Source organism: Terrapene carolina, unplaced genomic scaffold (genome assembly GCF_002925995.2).
Source record: "Terrapene carolina triunguis isolate 2854851 unplaced genomic scaffold, T_m_triunguis-2.0 Scaffold171, whole genome shotgun sequence".
NCBI classification, from domain to species: domain Eukaryota; kingdom Metazoa; phylum Chordata; order Testudines; family Emydidae; genus Terrapene; species Terrapene triunguis.
In genome coordinates, this window is record NW_020664522.1 from 3483660 (window position 1) to 3498302 (window position 14643).

Here is a 14643-nt window from a genome sequence, read left to right on the forward strand (position 1 = left end):
AGGAACTAGTGAATATGATTCTCCCTGAATGCTGATACATGACATAAGTAGGTGATTCTTAGGACAAGTGCACACTGGAAACTTCTGCTGGCATAACAATGTCAGATAGGAGGATGATTTTTTTTTTATGAGAGAGTTATTCTGGCACGAGCCCTAGGGAAAATGCGGTTATACTGACATAAAATGCTTTTGCCAGCATAGTTTATTTTCGCTCACAGATCTGGTGTAAACTATGCTGGCAAAAGCACTTTCTTGCTGCTATAGCTGCATCTATGATAAGAGGGTCTGCCAGCAGTTATACCAGCAAAGTGTTTCTAATGTAGGGTTGCTGTCTTCAGATTCTTTCATTGTCTTGTGTTCCTGCCTTTTCTCTTTGCTCTAGTGAGGACATATCCTTTCCTTCTCTCCTCTTCGCCAGGTAATGTGCTCTGCTTGTATGTTAAAAGGGGGGCTGCTCTTCAGCAGATAGAGTAACTGTACAACTGTGGCTTTTGGAAAGGGAGCTGTGCCGCCCTTAGTGCTCTGGTTTATCTCGGTTGGCCACTAGACATACAAATCTCCTCCTCTCCAGCATGTGAGGGGTCAAACTTTCAGCTCAAGTTTCCCCTGCTGTTGAGTTCTGCCACTTGAAGCCCTTGGCTGTGCAGTGAATGAACTCTCCCCTTTAACACCCTTCTCCCTCAACCCAGGCACTCTCCTTTAACTGTCTCTGTCCAGACTTGCAGACTGGACAGCTAGCAAGATGTTTACAAGGAGACAGCTGTTCCCCAGAGAAGCCATCCAAATAGGATTTTATGCACTCCGTCCTGCTCATTAGCTGCCTTTCCCCCTGCATGACAGTCCGATTCCTGTGGTTTGTTCCTTACAACATGAGTGAATACCCCACCCCCTCCTTGTACAACTTCCAAGAAAGAGATTTAGAGTGCATCATGATCTGCCAGCCAGTGCTTAAACAGAGAGATGCTCTTGGGGTGGGAGAAACAAGAAGGGAGGTTTTACTATCACGGAACTGCTAACAGAGCTACAGTAGTAGATGTGGAAAAATATTAGCTCCATCTGAATTAGTTTTTATGCCCAGCATATGCGACAAACCCAACAGTGCCAAAGATCTCTAGTGACACCTGAAACCTTGTGTAAGTCAGGAGATGGCCTAGAATTTTAGAATAGAGTGGCTGAATTTCCAGACTAGTTGGTTTAAAGGGGTTATGCTCAGACTAGCATAACCCCAGTCTCAGACTATAAGCTGCTTGTGCGAGGGACTTTTACTGTGTATTTGCACAGCTCCCAGCACAATGTGGACCTGATCCTGATGGGAGTATCCAGTTGCTACTGCAGCATGAATGCTAAATAATGCATGTGGAGTCCAGCTGATGTACTAAGCTAGGTAACTGCCTCCTCCTTGTACCATGGGCTTGGGAGAGCTGGAGCAGAACCACCCTCATGCTGCCAGCTGGCTTTGGGGAAGCTGGCTGGTGTTCTTTACTGCCTCCTTCCTTGTCACTGGTCAGCCAGCCTTAACCAAAGAGCCGAGCGGCTCTCCGCCGTGAAGAGTATAGTATTGCCCTGTGAGGCAGGTATGACTCAGCTTTGGTTAACTGGGGTTGTTCTTTGTCTATAAGAGCTAGACATAATAGCAACAGGTTCCTGGCTTAGCCATGAGGCTCTAACACTTCAGCCTTTCTGCCCTGCCCACTTCCAGGTTCTCAGAGTAGCTCAGGGCAGGATAGGCCCCCAGTGCAACTTAGAGTAGCCTGAGGATGGCTTGCCTGAGGTTTAATCACTTGCACCAGTAGTAACAGCCCAGGATGAAGATAGTATGCTGCAGTCCAGAGCACACCCTATGCGAGGGTTTTGCTATAGTGGCCCCTTGCCACCCAGGGGTTCCTCTATGTAAGAGGACTCCCCAGATGGCCATTTAAGCCAGATTTTTGCCCCTTTTGCACTGCAGGGCTGGCACAAATGGGAAGGAATAGGGGCCAGGATCTGGTGCTACGAATCTGTATAAAACTGGCTCTTGCACATTGTAGCAGATACCCAGCAGCTAAACCCCACAAAGGAGAAATTTCCAATCCAAGTGAAGATAAAGTTAATAAAATACTGAGTGAAAATCTCACAAAAACAAATAGAACGGGGAGTACTTCTGGCACCTTAGAGACTAACACATTTATTTGGACATAAGCTTTCGTGGGCTAAAGCCCACTTCATCGGATGCATGCAGTGGAAAATATATATATGCAGAGAACATGAAAAAAATGGGTTATTCTATTATAACAAAAGTTATTCTTGCCCCAGTTTCCATGGGACTGGCATCAGAGAGATGGCAGATACTTTCAGCTCTCATGCTGGCAAACAGTTTATAGAAAATGACTATCAATACTGATGTTTAACATTTATCTAGGGCTTTACAAATCCTATCGCCACCCCTGTACAGTCAGTATCACCACTGTTATTTTACAGATTAGAAATTAGATTCAGAGGCTGTCAGAAATGCCTGTGGTGCACAGCGAGTTGGTGGCAGAACTGGGAATAGAACTCAGAACTATCTGACTCTTGGACCCATGTTGAGGTCACAAAACCATGCTTGCCTCAGTGCACCCCAATGTCCCATAGTATGCCAAGTGGTCAGCAGTGGTTTCTGGGAGGTCAGATACTGCCTTGTTGCTGGGAGGTCGACAGCTGTCCCTGATAGGCTGGAAGGGCAGCAGCTGTACCTGAGTGGGCCAGTATTGAATGTAGATGTTAATAATTTCTCCATGGAGTGAACTGATTACTTGATAGAAGAGGTGCCTGGAAAAGGCAACATCATAACAGTCTGGTATGACGCACAGAGCCATACTTGGCACAGAGAGCTCTGCAGCTGCCGGCCTCCCTGTCATGTAACGGAGATGCAGAATGGTTCCTTTCCCCTCTTGTCATGGACAGACCCCAGAATGGCGTAACAAGTTGGAATGCAGAGTGAATGTGTGAGGGAGGGGTGTGTGTCAATTCCGTTGAGTAAGGGATTGTGTTGAGTTGCTGAGAGAGATGATCAGCTTCTTGTGCAAATACAAATGCAAACAATAGATCAACTTCCCATTGCCATTTTATTTTAACCTGAATTACAAACAACCACAACCTGTAAAATAACTTCCTTAGTGATACAGCTTTAACATAGCTTTGTACTATTACCCTCCTGCTTGCTCAAAAGCTTTGTGTGAAAAGCTAATGATTGGTTGGCCCTTGGGTGAGACAGGATTACATGGTTCTCACTTGAAATGAAAAAGCGCAGCCTAGAGTAACCATTTTGGCACACTTAGAACAGAGAGACAATTGAAATATCCCACACAGTTCAGCCTTCGGTTCACATTCCATTGTCCTGTGCTGCCTTTTTAATTTACCAAGCTATATAGTAAGGGAGATGCATTGAAGGAAAAGGCTAAGCAAAATAATGGTGTACGAATAAAAGTCAATATTACTTTGCATTGCTGTGGTCTGTCCCATCAAAGCATTTTACAATGAATTAAGCTTTACAAAACCCCCATGGCACAGGCAAGTATTATCCATACTTTGCAGCTGAGGAAGCCAAGTCATTGTGGGAATGTCTATGCTGCGGCTGGAAGCATGCCTCTCCTACTGGGTAGACACGTGCTAGCTGTGCTCAAGCTAGTGCACTAAAAATAGCAGCGTGGACATTGTGGTACAGGTGGCAGCTTGGGGTAGCTACCCAAGCTAGGACTCGGGCTTTTTCTTGGGCGGGTAGCCTGTGTTGCCACCCGGGCCACAATGTCCACACTGCTATTTTTAGCACGCTAGCTCGAACAGAGCTAGTGCGTGCTTGTACACCTGGGCTGGGAAGCTTGCTTCCAGCTGCAATATAGACATACCCGGAGAGGTTTAGTGACTTGCTTATGTAATAGGTGGCATAACTGGGCACAGAACTCAGAGCACCTGGTTCTCAGTCCTGTGACCATTAGTCTATGCTCCCAGTGGCAGAAAAGAAGATGTGTGGAACTTTCTGTCCCTGAGATCTCAGTAACACCAATATTTTTGAATGAATGAAACTGAGGAAAGCATTTGCTTACACTCATCCAGGATGATTGTTGCTGTTGCGGGAGCTTTGCTATTGTCTGGGAGCCACATGATCTGCAGAGGGTTTTTTTCCCCAATCGTATCTGAAGATGTAGCTATTGAGGGAAGGTTGTTTTACAGACTGGAATTTCTCTATTGCTTCTTCAGCTGGGGCAGAGGAAATAACCTCCAGTGGGTAGTAAGGGCTGGTACAACAGGTCTGCTTTGTAAGCGAAACAGGGCATTGTCTATAGACCTACCATAGTATTGCTTTAGGGTGTGAGAGCTAAAAAAACTAAGGCCTTGTCCACCCTGCCTTCTCCTGAAACAGTTTTCAAAGACTGACCATAAACCATTTTAAAATAGTTGGCTGAAAATGGTTTTGCCCCATCCACATTAGCTGACGCTCCCATATTTATAGAGTTTAAGCCCTGAAGGGACTATTATGATTATCTAGTCTGACCTCCTGTGTAACATGCCATAGTTTTCATCTAGTAAGTCCTACATAGCACCCAAAAACTTGTGGTGGAACGTACCTGGATCAAGTAAGGCAAACTTCCCTAAATAGGCAGTGCTTGAGCAATTGGAAATTAAGTAAGTGGAGTAGTTCTGTCTTACTGACTTTTGAGTTGATCTTAAAGTGGCTTTGGTGTAGAAAATTGAGCACTGATATTCATTATCAAGGGTTGGTAAACAGGAAGGATAACTTTATACATATTTTTTTCTTTAAATCCAAAGGGCTTCAGAGTAAATAGTGAGACACCCTGACTAACTGGGGCATTCCCTGTAGAATGATTTATGGCTGTTTAGACAGCATATAGCTCCTTGTATATATTATAACTTATCAAAATGAGTGCTGCTACACTGAAGGCTGTTATGAACACACCCGTCTTCTAGAGTTTACAAGGTATCTTATAATAATTCAATGCATTGCCTGAGAATTCGGTGCACTAGATCTTGGCCCCAAAGCAATTGTTTTTATTACAAACACGACTCTGGTTACCAATCGTTGCTCCTCCTTTTCTGCTTTTAGCTGTTCTTAAATCCTAAGAGTTCAAGGCCTGGACCCTGCTCCCTGGCGGGAGCTTGAGGGCCAGATTAAAACGTCTAAAGTGCCGAATGCGGCCCCGGGCTGTAGTTTGCCCACCCCTAGTGTAGACACTTCCATAGTTAGGTTGATGTAAGCTGCCTTGCGTCAACCTTACTCTGTAGTGTAGACCAGATCTAAAGAAGCTCAATCTATTTAGTTCATCAAAAAGAAAGTTAAGAGGTGTTTTGATCACAGTCTGTATGTACCTATGTGGGGAGGAGATTTCTGATAGCAGAGCGTTCTTTCATCTAGCAGAGACATAGTAAGAGCCAATGGCCGGAAGTTGAAGCTAGACAAATTCAGACTAGAAGTAACCTGTGTAGAGTAGGCAAGTATTATTCCCACTTTACAGCTGAGAGATTCTGACGGGGTGGGGGACAGACACATTCCAGACCTGTTATCCTGTACCTAGACGTTAGAGTTGGGAATGACCTATTTGATCATATAATTGATCTCCACAAGTTGGGAGGGACTGCTTCTGCCTATGTTCAGGCACATGTGTACACATGGCAAGCCCAGCGAGTGGTGTGTCCCAACAGCTGTGGAAGACTGGTCATCATACCCAGTGACTCTAAACATCCTGTTTATCCCTGCAAAGGGAACAGTTGATTGAAAGATAAATACCAACAAATTCTGTGAGGAACAACATTCCTCCTCACTCCAAACTGGGCAAACGACCCTGAAAACAAAGAAAAATAAACATGTTGATGGAGACACATGTATTTACACATAGTGCCTGTACTTGGAGGTGCGGGGGGGCATGTGTGTGCATGCACCCATGTGGTGGTTAGGGAGGGGGTGATCAGAGTATAGTCAGGCTGCCAAAAAGCTTTTTGCAGGGTCACCCTCAGGGCATGGCTCTTTTTTATTGAAAAATAAAACAGCCTGAAAAACCCCCGAATTGGCAGCGAGATCTTTTTTCTTCCTCCTCCTTTTGTTTGTTGTTCATTTGTCGCTACACAGGAGGTCTGTTTACTTTGTTAGAGGGAATGAGGGACTCAGGAGACACTGCTTTGCATGCAAAGCTTTTATGGAAGGGGCTAGGAGAAGAGGAAGTTAGCAACTTTCCAATTCCTTTGAAACGGAGCTAAAAGATTCCGGGGGGCTCTTTCTTTTGCTTGTTTGCTAAATATGTATTGAGCCTGAGTCTGGTCTGTTTATGCAGACAGAACTGCCATTGACTTCATGGACTGGCCTGGGCCCACTGTCATTGCTCATGCATGCAATTTTCTATAAAGCTGGTGTGAAAAGCTTAAGAATTGTGAGGTCTAGAAGCTGAGTTAAAGAACAGCTGCACCAGATTGCAGTCTTTTCCTGCTTGTGGGATCTTCCTGGTTTGCTTTCCCACATGTGCAGGCTAGTACCTCCTCCCTATCCCCCCAACACTGGCCCTGAAGCTACAGGTGAATTCATCTTTCCCTTCACCGATCAGCTCTTCACAAAAAGAAGCTAAATTCAGCATGTTGTTCCAGTGATTAAAGCAAGGGACTAGGGGGCTGTATTCCTGCCTGCCACTGCCTTATTCTGTGACTTTTTGTGAGTCATTTAACTTCTTCGTGGCTCAGTTTCCCTATCTGAGGTCAGTACTACATACCGACCTCACAACAGGGCTGGGTGGCTTGATGTTTGCAAAGCAGTTTAAGATCATCTGACAAAAGGTGCTGTGGAGATGCAAAGTAGTAGTATTAGTTTTGGTCAGCTTGGAAGTCTCAGGTGGTTGTGTTAAACCATCCTGTTGGACCTTCCTTTCGTCTCTTGTTGTGTGCAGTGTTGTTGTAGCTGTGTTCGTCCCAGGGTATTAGAGAGACAAGGTGAGTGAGGTAATATATTTTATCAGACCAACAGAAGTCGAATAAAACATATTACCTCACCCAACTTGTCTTCCTTTCTTCTGGCACCCAAAGAATTAGAATATAAGGACATAAGAATGGCCATACTGGGTCATACCAATGGTCCATCTAGCCTAGTATCCTGTCTTCCAACAGTGGTCAATGCCAGGTGCTTCAAAGGGAATGAACAGAACAGAGTAATTATCAAGTGATCCATCCTGTTTCCAGACCCAGCATCTGGCAGTCAGAGGCTTAGGGACACCCAGAGCATGGGGTTGCATCTCTGACCATCTTAGCTAATAGCTATTGATAGACCCGTCCTCCATGAACTTATCTAGTTCTTTTTTGAACCCAGTTATAGTTTTGGCCTTCACAACATCCCCTGGCAATGAATTCCACAGGTTGACTGTGTGTTGTGTGAAGTACTTCCTTTGCTTGTTTTAAACCTGCAGCCTATTCATTTCATTGGGTGCCCCCTGGTTCTTGTGTTACGCAAAGGGGTAAATAACTCTTCCTCCACACTATTCATGATTTGATAGACCTCTATCATATCCCCGCTTAGTAGTCTCTTTTCCAAGCTGAATGGTCCCAGTGTTTTTAATCTCTCCTCAAATGGAAGCTGTTCTGTACTCTGTACCTTTTCCATTTCTAATATAGCATTTTTTTAGAGGTGGGGTGACCAGAATTGAATTCTGAAGGTGGGTCTGGGGAGCAGATAAAATAGGTTAGGGGTAGGGATAATTTTCTTAGGCTCATAAATGGAAGTATCCCAAGAGGTGGACTCTTCAATTTGGCAGGCTTTATTTCAGGTCTAACATGGCTATACACATAATGCCTATGGCTAACTACAACAAGTTGGACATCAAACGATTGGCTAACAAGTAGCCAGACAGTGAAGAAGAATGTCTGCATAGGAACAACTGTGCAATTCAGCTGTAATAGGTCCTCCATTTTCTGTGATTTTATAGCTTTTTATTAGGGGTGACCGAGTGTTGATGGACAGCCAGATCAGCCACAATCAGTGCCCCTCTTTCCCTCCCTCCCCTCACTTCATTAGTTAGGCACAGGTACATTCTTTGGTACAGTTATCTTGAGTGGTCTGTGGAAGACAGGGAAGTCTTAGAATTAAGGAGGGAATTAGCTTCGTTTGCCTCCAGATTCCTTATTTTAACCAATAGGAGAATAATACAGAAATATTATAATGCTATTGTATGCATGTAGGGTGCACCCTCACCTGGGATCCTCAGTGCATCTCAAAAAGAAAATAGCAGAATTAGAGGGTGTGTGGAGCATGCAATGAGAATGATTATGTACACGAAACATTTCTCATCGGAAGACTGGGATGGTTTGCCTTAGAAAGGAGATGAACAAGCGGAGGTTGGGAACTCCTGTTCTTGTTTCTAATACAAGTGTTCAGGGCCATTCAATGAAATTTTAAAAATGGCAAATTCAAAACTGTTAAAAGGAAATAAATACTCTTTCACGCTATGTACAATTAGTCTTTGGAACTCATTGCCACAAGAAAATCTTGAGGCTAAGAGTTTAGCATAGTTCAAAAAGGGATGAGACAGTTGTATGGATCACAAGAATAACCAGAGTGATAATGGTAAATATTAAAACAACAAGAGTTCTGGGAGCAATATAAATCCTCATGCTTCAGATCACGAGCCAATCTCTAGCTTTTGGGGTTTAGGAGGGAACTTTCTCTGGGTGCAGGTTATCCCATCACTGCTGAGTGCAGGGTTTCTTGCACCTTCCTTTGAATCCGCTGGTAATGGCCACTGTTAAATGACAGGATACTGCTTAGATGTACCCCTGGTCTAGCTAGTATGGCAATTCTGATGTTCTTAGCAGTGTATTAAAAGAGTGATCTTTCTAGTAATAATAACGTCATTTCTAATAATTTGTTCCCAAACCCTTCAAGACTGGATACTAGCTTCTACATTCTGCCAAGTTATATGTTGTAAACATCATAACTTCCATTGAAAGAAAGGGTGGTTTTGGGGACTGGGATTCAGGAGAGCTGAGTAAAATTTCCAGCTCTGCCAGAGACTTCCTGTGCAACCTTGGGCAAATCACTTAATCTCTTTCTTTGCCTCAGTTCACCATCTGTAACATGGGGATAGCAATCCTTCCTTGCACCTACACTTTGTCCGCTTGACTTATTTAAATTGTAAAATTCTGGGGGCAGGGACAGGCTCTCGTACAGCGCCTAGACCAATGCGACCGCCATCTAGGTTGGGGTTTTGACATACTATTGTAATACAATAATCATCATAATGGTGCACTGAGGATGAAGTCCTGTGTTCTTGTTCCTTGCTTCACCATTCTTTAAGACCAGTACTGTAACCTGAATATCTTACCCATGGCAACATGCAGGTCAGCACTGGACTTCTCCATAAAATAGCGGATTATTTTTTCTTTGTATTTTCTACTGCTTTTAATAGCAATAAACAACCTCTACATGGAGCATTTCTTGGCAGTTAATGACCAGCCGGGTGAAGGGCCCTTATCTTGATTTCAGGCCTGTGGTGAAGATAGTGCAATAGGTCCCCAACTCCTCCAGCCGCTCATTAGCTGCCAGGAAATGCCTGAGACAGAGCTCATTAGTACGTAAGTAATTCAAGGTTAATCAGCACTACCTCTCCAACTGCTTAATGCCATTCTAGTAAGGGGCATATACTCCCACTCGCCTACGGTCATTTGTTTTCTGTTTAGACAAATGCTCTGTTTTTCTTGGCTTGTCAAGGGAAGTTATGAAGCGTTTTGCACTAGGCTCGGACTCCAGCAGTTCTGCTGTCAAAGGAGATGTGATTTCTCATACGTTAGAACACTGGTAAATATATTTCCCTCACCCTTCCAAGCACATATAACAAAGACAGCCCTTCCACAGCTGATGAAAAGCAGCACAGGTCATCCAAAGGTGGTTTATGGCAATTAAGGCTATGTCTACACTACCGCAGTAAGTCGACCTATGCCACACAATTCCAGCTATGTGAATAACGTAGCTGGAGTCGACGTACCTTAGGTCGAGTTACCGCAGGGTCTACGCCACGGGGGGGGGGGGGGGGGGGACAATGGGAGAAAATCTTACTCTTCTCATCGGGGGTAGAGTACAGGGGGCGATTGGAGAGCGATCTGCAGTCAATTTGGCTGGTCTTTACTAGACCCACTAAATCGACCTCAGGTGGATCGATCTCAGAGCGTCGATCCTGGCTGTAGTGTAGACCTGCCCACATTTGAAGCCACATTTGGAATTTTAACAGAACAGTGCATTTGAATGTTTGCGGCCGCTTCAACCCCAAATCACTACTGCAATTGAAAAATCGCGAGCCAAGCCCCAGAAATCATGAGCTGGGCTTAAAGATGAGATTTAAAAAATAAAATAAAATGTTTTTTTTTTTAATTTGCCTTCTGGTGTTTGAGCTTTTAGGGTTCACATTTTCAAACTTTTCTCTGCAACCAGAAGGGCAACAAACTTACTTTAATAAAAATGTAAGCTGAGACATTGACATATGCTGAGGCTTTGAGGAAAAACACCAAATATTATCAGATTCTCAATAGGATCATGAGTGTTAGTAGCACTGGGCCTCCCTTTGATCAGACTGCTCTGTAGAAGAACTTTTCTGTGGATCGGTAAAGCTGTCCGAAGTGGTGGCAGCTGGTAAGGTTGGGTTATGTTGCTTCCCCTCTCTGGTTAATTCACCATCTCCTTTCTTTCCTTGAACAATCAACCACCAACAGCAAAATCCTTTGTGGCAGCCGTTTCCTTTCTTTTCTTCCATCTCTCCAGCAGCACAATGGAGAAAGCAGCAGGGTGCAGGTGGGGAGAAGGGAAGGGTTTCCAGTCCCTTCAGTACAGTGGCACCATAGGGTGCAGTCTGGGGAGGCCAAGACTGTTAGCTCTAAGAGAGTTCCTTTTTCTATTGAAAGTATAGAGCAGGGCTGAGACCAGAGCCTGCTCACTGGCTGCCTTCTCAGGCCTCCTTGTGGTTGAAGAAAATTTGCCCCAATGAGTTTGAGCCGCAGCCTCAGGGCAGAGCCACGCCCCAAACTCAGGAGCAGCAGCAAAGGCCCAAGCTGGGGAAGCTGAGGCAGAGGGAGTGAGGAGCGGGCCAGCCTGAGACTGCCAGGGAGCAGTAGCTAGGCTGATCTGTCAAATGGGGAAAATGGGTGGGCCAGAGCTTGTGGTCCAGGGAGGAGAGTGGAAGGAGGAAAGGGGCAGCATGGGGGGTGGAGCCTGTGACCAACATAACAATGGAATGAAAAAGAGAAAGAGTCTGCTAGCTCACTTGGAGAGGAGCAGTGGAGATACAGCTGAGGATATAATGGGTAGAAGGGTCACAGAATTTATTTAACGGGGGGAGAACAGCCCCAAATTCTGTGGATGGCGGAGTGATTTTATCTGGAAGACCAGACATGATCTTGTGTATGTGTGTGTCTGTGGGCTGTGTGTGATCTAATCACCAGCCCTTCCATTTATTTTGGACACCACTGGTTGGAAGTCAGGATGCTTGAAGGTAATCTTAACCCCTCTACAATAAAACAGAGGGGGATCTTCTGAAGGATCTCCGAACGCAGACACAGCATTCCCACACACGAGTGAACCCCGAAGCAGCAGCCATGCAACACAGGGAAATGGCCTGTTTTACATTTGTATTTCAGTCACCTCCCATATGGGATCATTTTCCCTTTTCTTTATTTTTTTTTAATAGTGCTTTTCCTAGTCATAATAATCAGGGTTTTTTTTTACACAGCTGGCTTTGATTGGTTTCAGTTCTGCAGTTGCTACTTGTGACTAAGGAAAGGAGCAAAAGTTCTTTTAGTTTTGTGTGCGAGGCAGACGGGTGCTTTTTGGCGGAGGGGGAGAGCAGGCAAAGTCGACCTGGCCAGCAAACTCTTCGTTAAAGCCTCAGATCAGCCTTTTGTGCATCTGGGCTTGTTGGTCAAATTGTGGCTTATGGGACAAATTCTCATCCAAGTATCATGCCTGGAAAAAAGTGATTCTGCACACTCCCCCACTTCCCCTTAGTTTATAGATTGATTTTCAAAAGATATAAAAAAGGGTGACAGTCTGACTACCTGTAGGCACCCTGTGTGCCCAGACTGTGGAAGCAGATGGCAAGAGTGCATCTGTGTTGTGGAACAGCAGAGATAATATGCAAGAGTAGAGGATGAATCAAATCTCTGTTTCTATATTTGTAACACTGGCATTAGTCCTCAAGAAGCAGTAATCCCAGGCAGCCACCTCTCTGCCATCCAACTGCATACTTTACATAATACAACCATAGGATTATGCATGATTTACCTGTGGAACTCACTGTCACGAGCAACTGTTCAGGCCCAAATGTTCATATGAATAAAAACATCCACAGTTACTTTTTTTTTTTTAGTTTCCCTTACACTAGCAGGGATTAAAGTGCCATGCTTCAGGGCATAAATCAAACACTAACTGCATGGGGATAGGAAGAAACTTCCCATAAGGGCATGTAATTGTTCACTGTGGGGTTTCTTGTATGTTCTTCTGAAACAGCTGGTTCTAGTCACTGTCCGAACTGGGCTGATCTGCTCTGGCTAGTCTGACGTTCCAAGAATTATCCGGCAGGAAGAGACACAGTTATTGTGCAAGGCTGAAAGAAAGTAAATGTTTACAGGGACAATGCACAGTTCAGCTTGTTACATGTTCCTGTGCAATGAAAGAACAGACATGAAAGCATAATTAAAACAGGTCCCAAGTCTCAATGTGTATCTTGGCTTTCTGCTTAGCCTTGTTGGAAGGCTGCCTCTGCCTTTCTCAGACCCCAGGCTGAACAGGGACCACTGGGCCATTAGATCCATGTCAATCGCTGTCCAGTTATTCAAATCACATTGTCCTTCTGAGAACTGCAAAACCCTTCCAGCAAACAGGTTTATAGCTTGTGATAGATTCAGATGCTTAACGTGGCCCATGGCCTAGAGGTAAGAGCAGTGAGAATCTCACAGCCTCATCAGGAAAATCTTCATGTCATTTCCTAGCGTTTCACTGGTAGGTGAATGATGGTTCGTTTGATTTTAAGGAGGAAAAGTGATTTTTTGAAAGGTGTCTCCCATGAATAGCATTGATTTGTTGTTGTAGCTGCAGTTAGACCCCAGAGTGATAGGCACCTTTCAGATAACTGTGGGCTATGTAGTCATAGCCCTTACTTGGCTGCACAGGGGGTTAAAAATGAGTAAAGCCTCCTTGCTCTGCTGCTCAGATTGCAACTCTGGCCGTAGTGGGGGAGAGCAGGGGCCCCAGCCAGGCAGAATAGCTGATGGTAAAGGGGTGGGTGCACAGGAGTGAACTAACATATCCCACCCCATGAGTAAGGGGAAGCAGGGAGAGAACTGTGACTCACAGAGCGGTGTTTGAGGCACAGTCCCTCCTGGGGACACTCCTGGGTCTGTGTGGTTTGCTCAGGGCTGTGCTTACAATTGCAATCTGGCCCTAACAGAGAGAACAAACATGTCACGTCCAGGAGCCTTGCTCTTGGCAAGGATGAGGCATCTTAAGGAATTGCTGGTCCACACAGCAAGCAGTTGTAGCTTGTAGTCAGGAGGACCTCAATATGGCATCTAACCTCTGTGATTTCTAACCCACATTCCAGGGGCCTTGGCTCATCACTGACTCTTAGGAAATAGCATCCACTATTGAATCACCAACACCACTTCTCTAGTGGCCTCCCATTCAGGTACTGATGGTGTTTGTTTTCTTATTTATTTTGATTTAAATAATAACTACAAAATATGTCTATCCAATAATCTACGTGCCCTGGCACACCCTTAATAATATAAGGAAATCCCAGGAGCATTAAAGTGATGAGTTCGACATGAGGAGAGCAAGACAGCCTTTTACAGCAACTCTTTTTCTCACCTTCGTCACTATAGGAAGCATTCCCTCAGCCTTCTCCAAAAACCCAATCAACCAGATTTGATCTGTTGCTTAGCTTGTAAGGGCTAACAGGCTCTTGGCACAAAGTTGGTATGGCTTCAGGAGAGCGGGTGATGGTTGTGTTTAAGGCACGATAACCCCTGCCTCTCATCTTTTATAGCCGAGTTGTCTGAAGCACTGAGCATGTTACGGAGAAGCAGGAACTTTTCCATAGCTCACATTGCAACTTTCTTCCATATTGAAGTTTCCGCTAACCTGGGCTTGGAAAAATTTGGTTTGGTTGGGCATTTGCTAGATTTACACTGAAGGCTTCTGCAAAGTCTGAAGAAAATGTGTCAATGTGTTTTGAGTCACAGGTCATTAAAAATTACTATGATTTGAAAATTTGACATTTGCATCATGTTTCTTTGTGTTCCTCTAGCTCAAAAAACAAATGATTATTACCCCTTCAAACTTTCCACATAGTTAAATCTCCTTTATTACTTGTGTGCTGGCTGTAGTTGAAGAAAATATGATGTAACTAAGCAAATTATTAACAATTTTTGTTGTGGGTCATGTTGGGGTCCAATCCAGCTTCCACTGAACTACAATAAATAGTAGTTCTGGGCCTGTTCCTATTCTCATAGATGTCAATGGGAAGGCTTTTTCTTTTATTTGCTGATAACTTCAGTGGGAACAGGATAGGGCAGTACATGTATGTGTGAGGAGATTTCTCTAGTTGGGAGCAGGATAGAGCAGTACATGTATGTGTGAGGAGATTTCTCTAG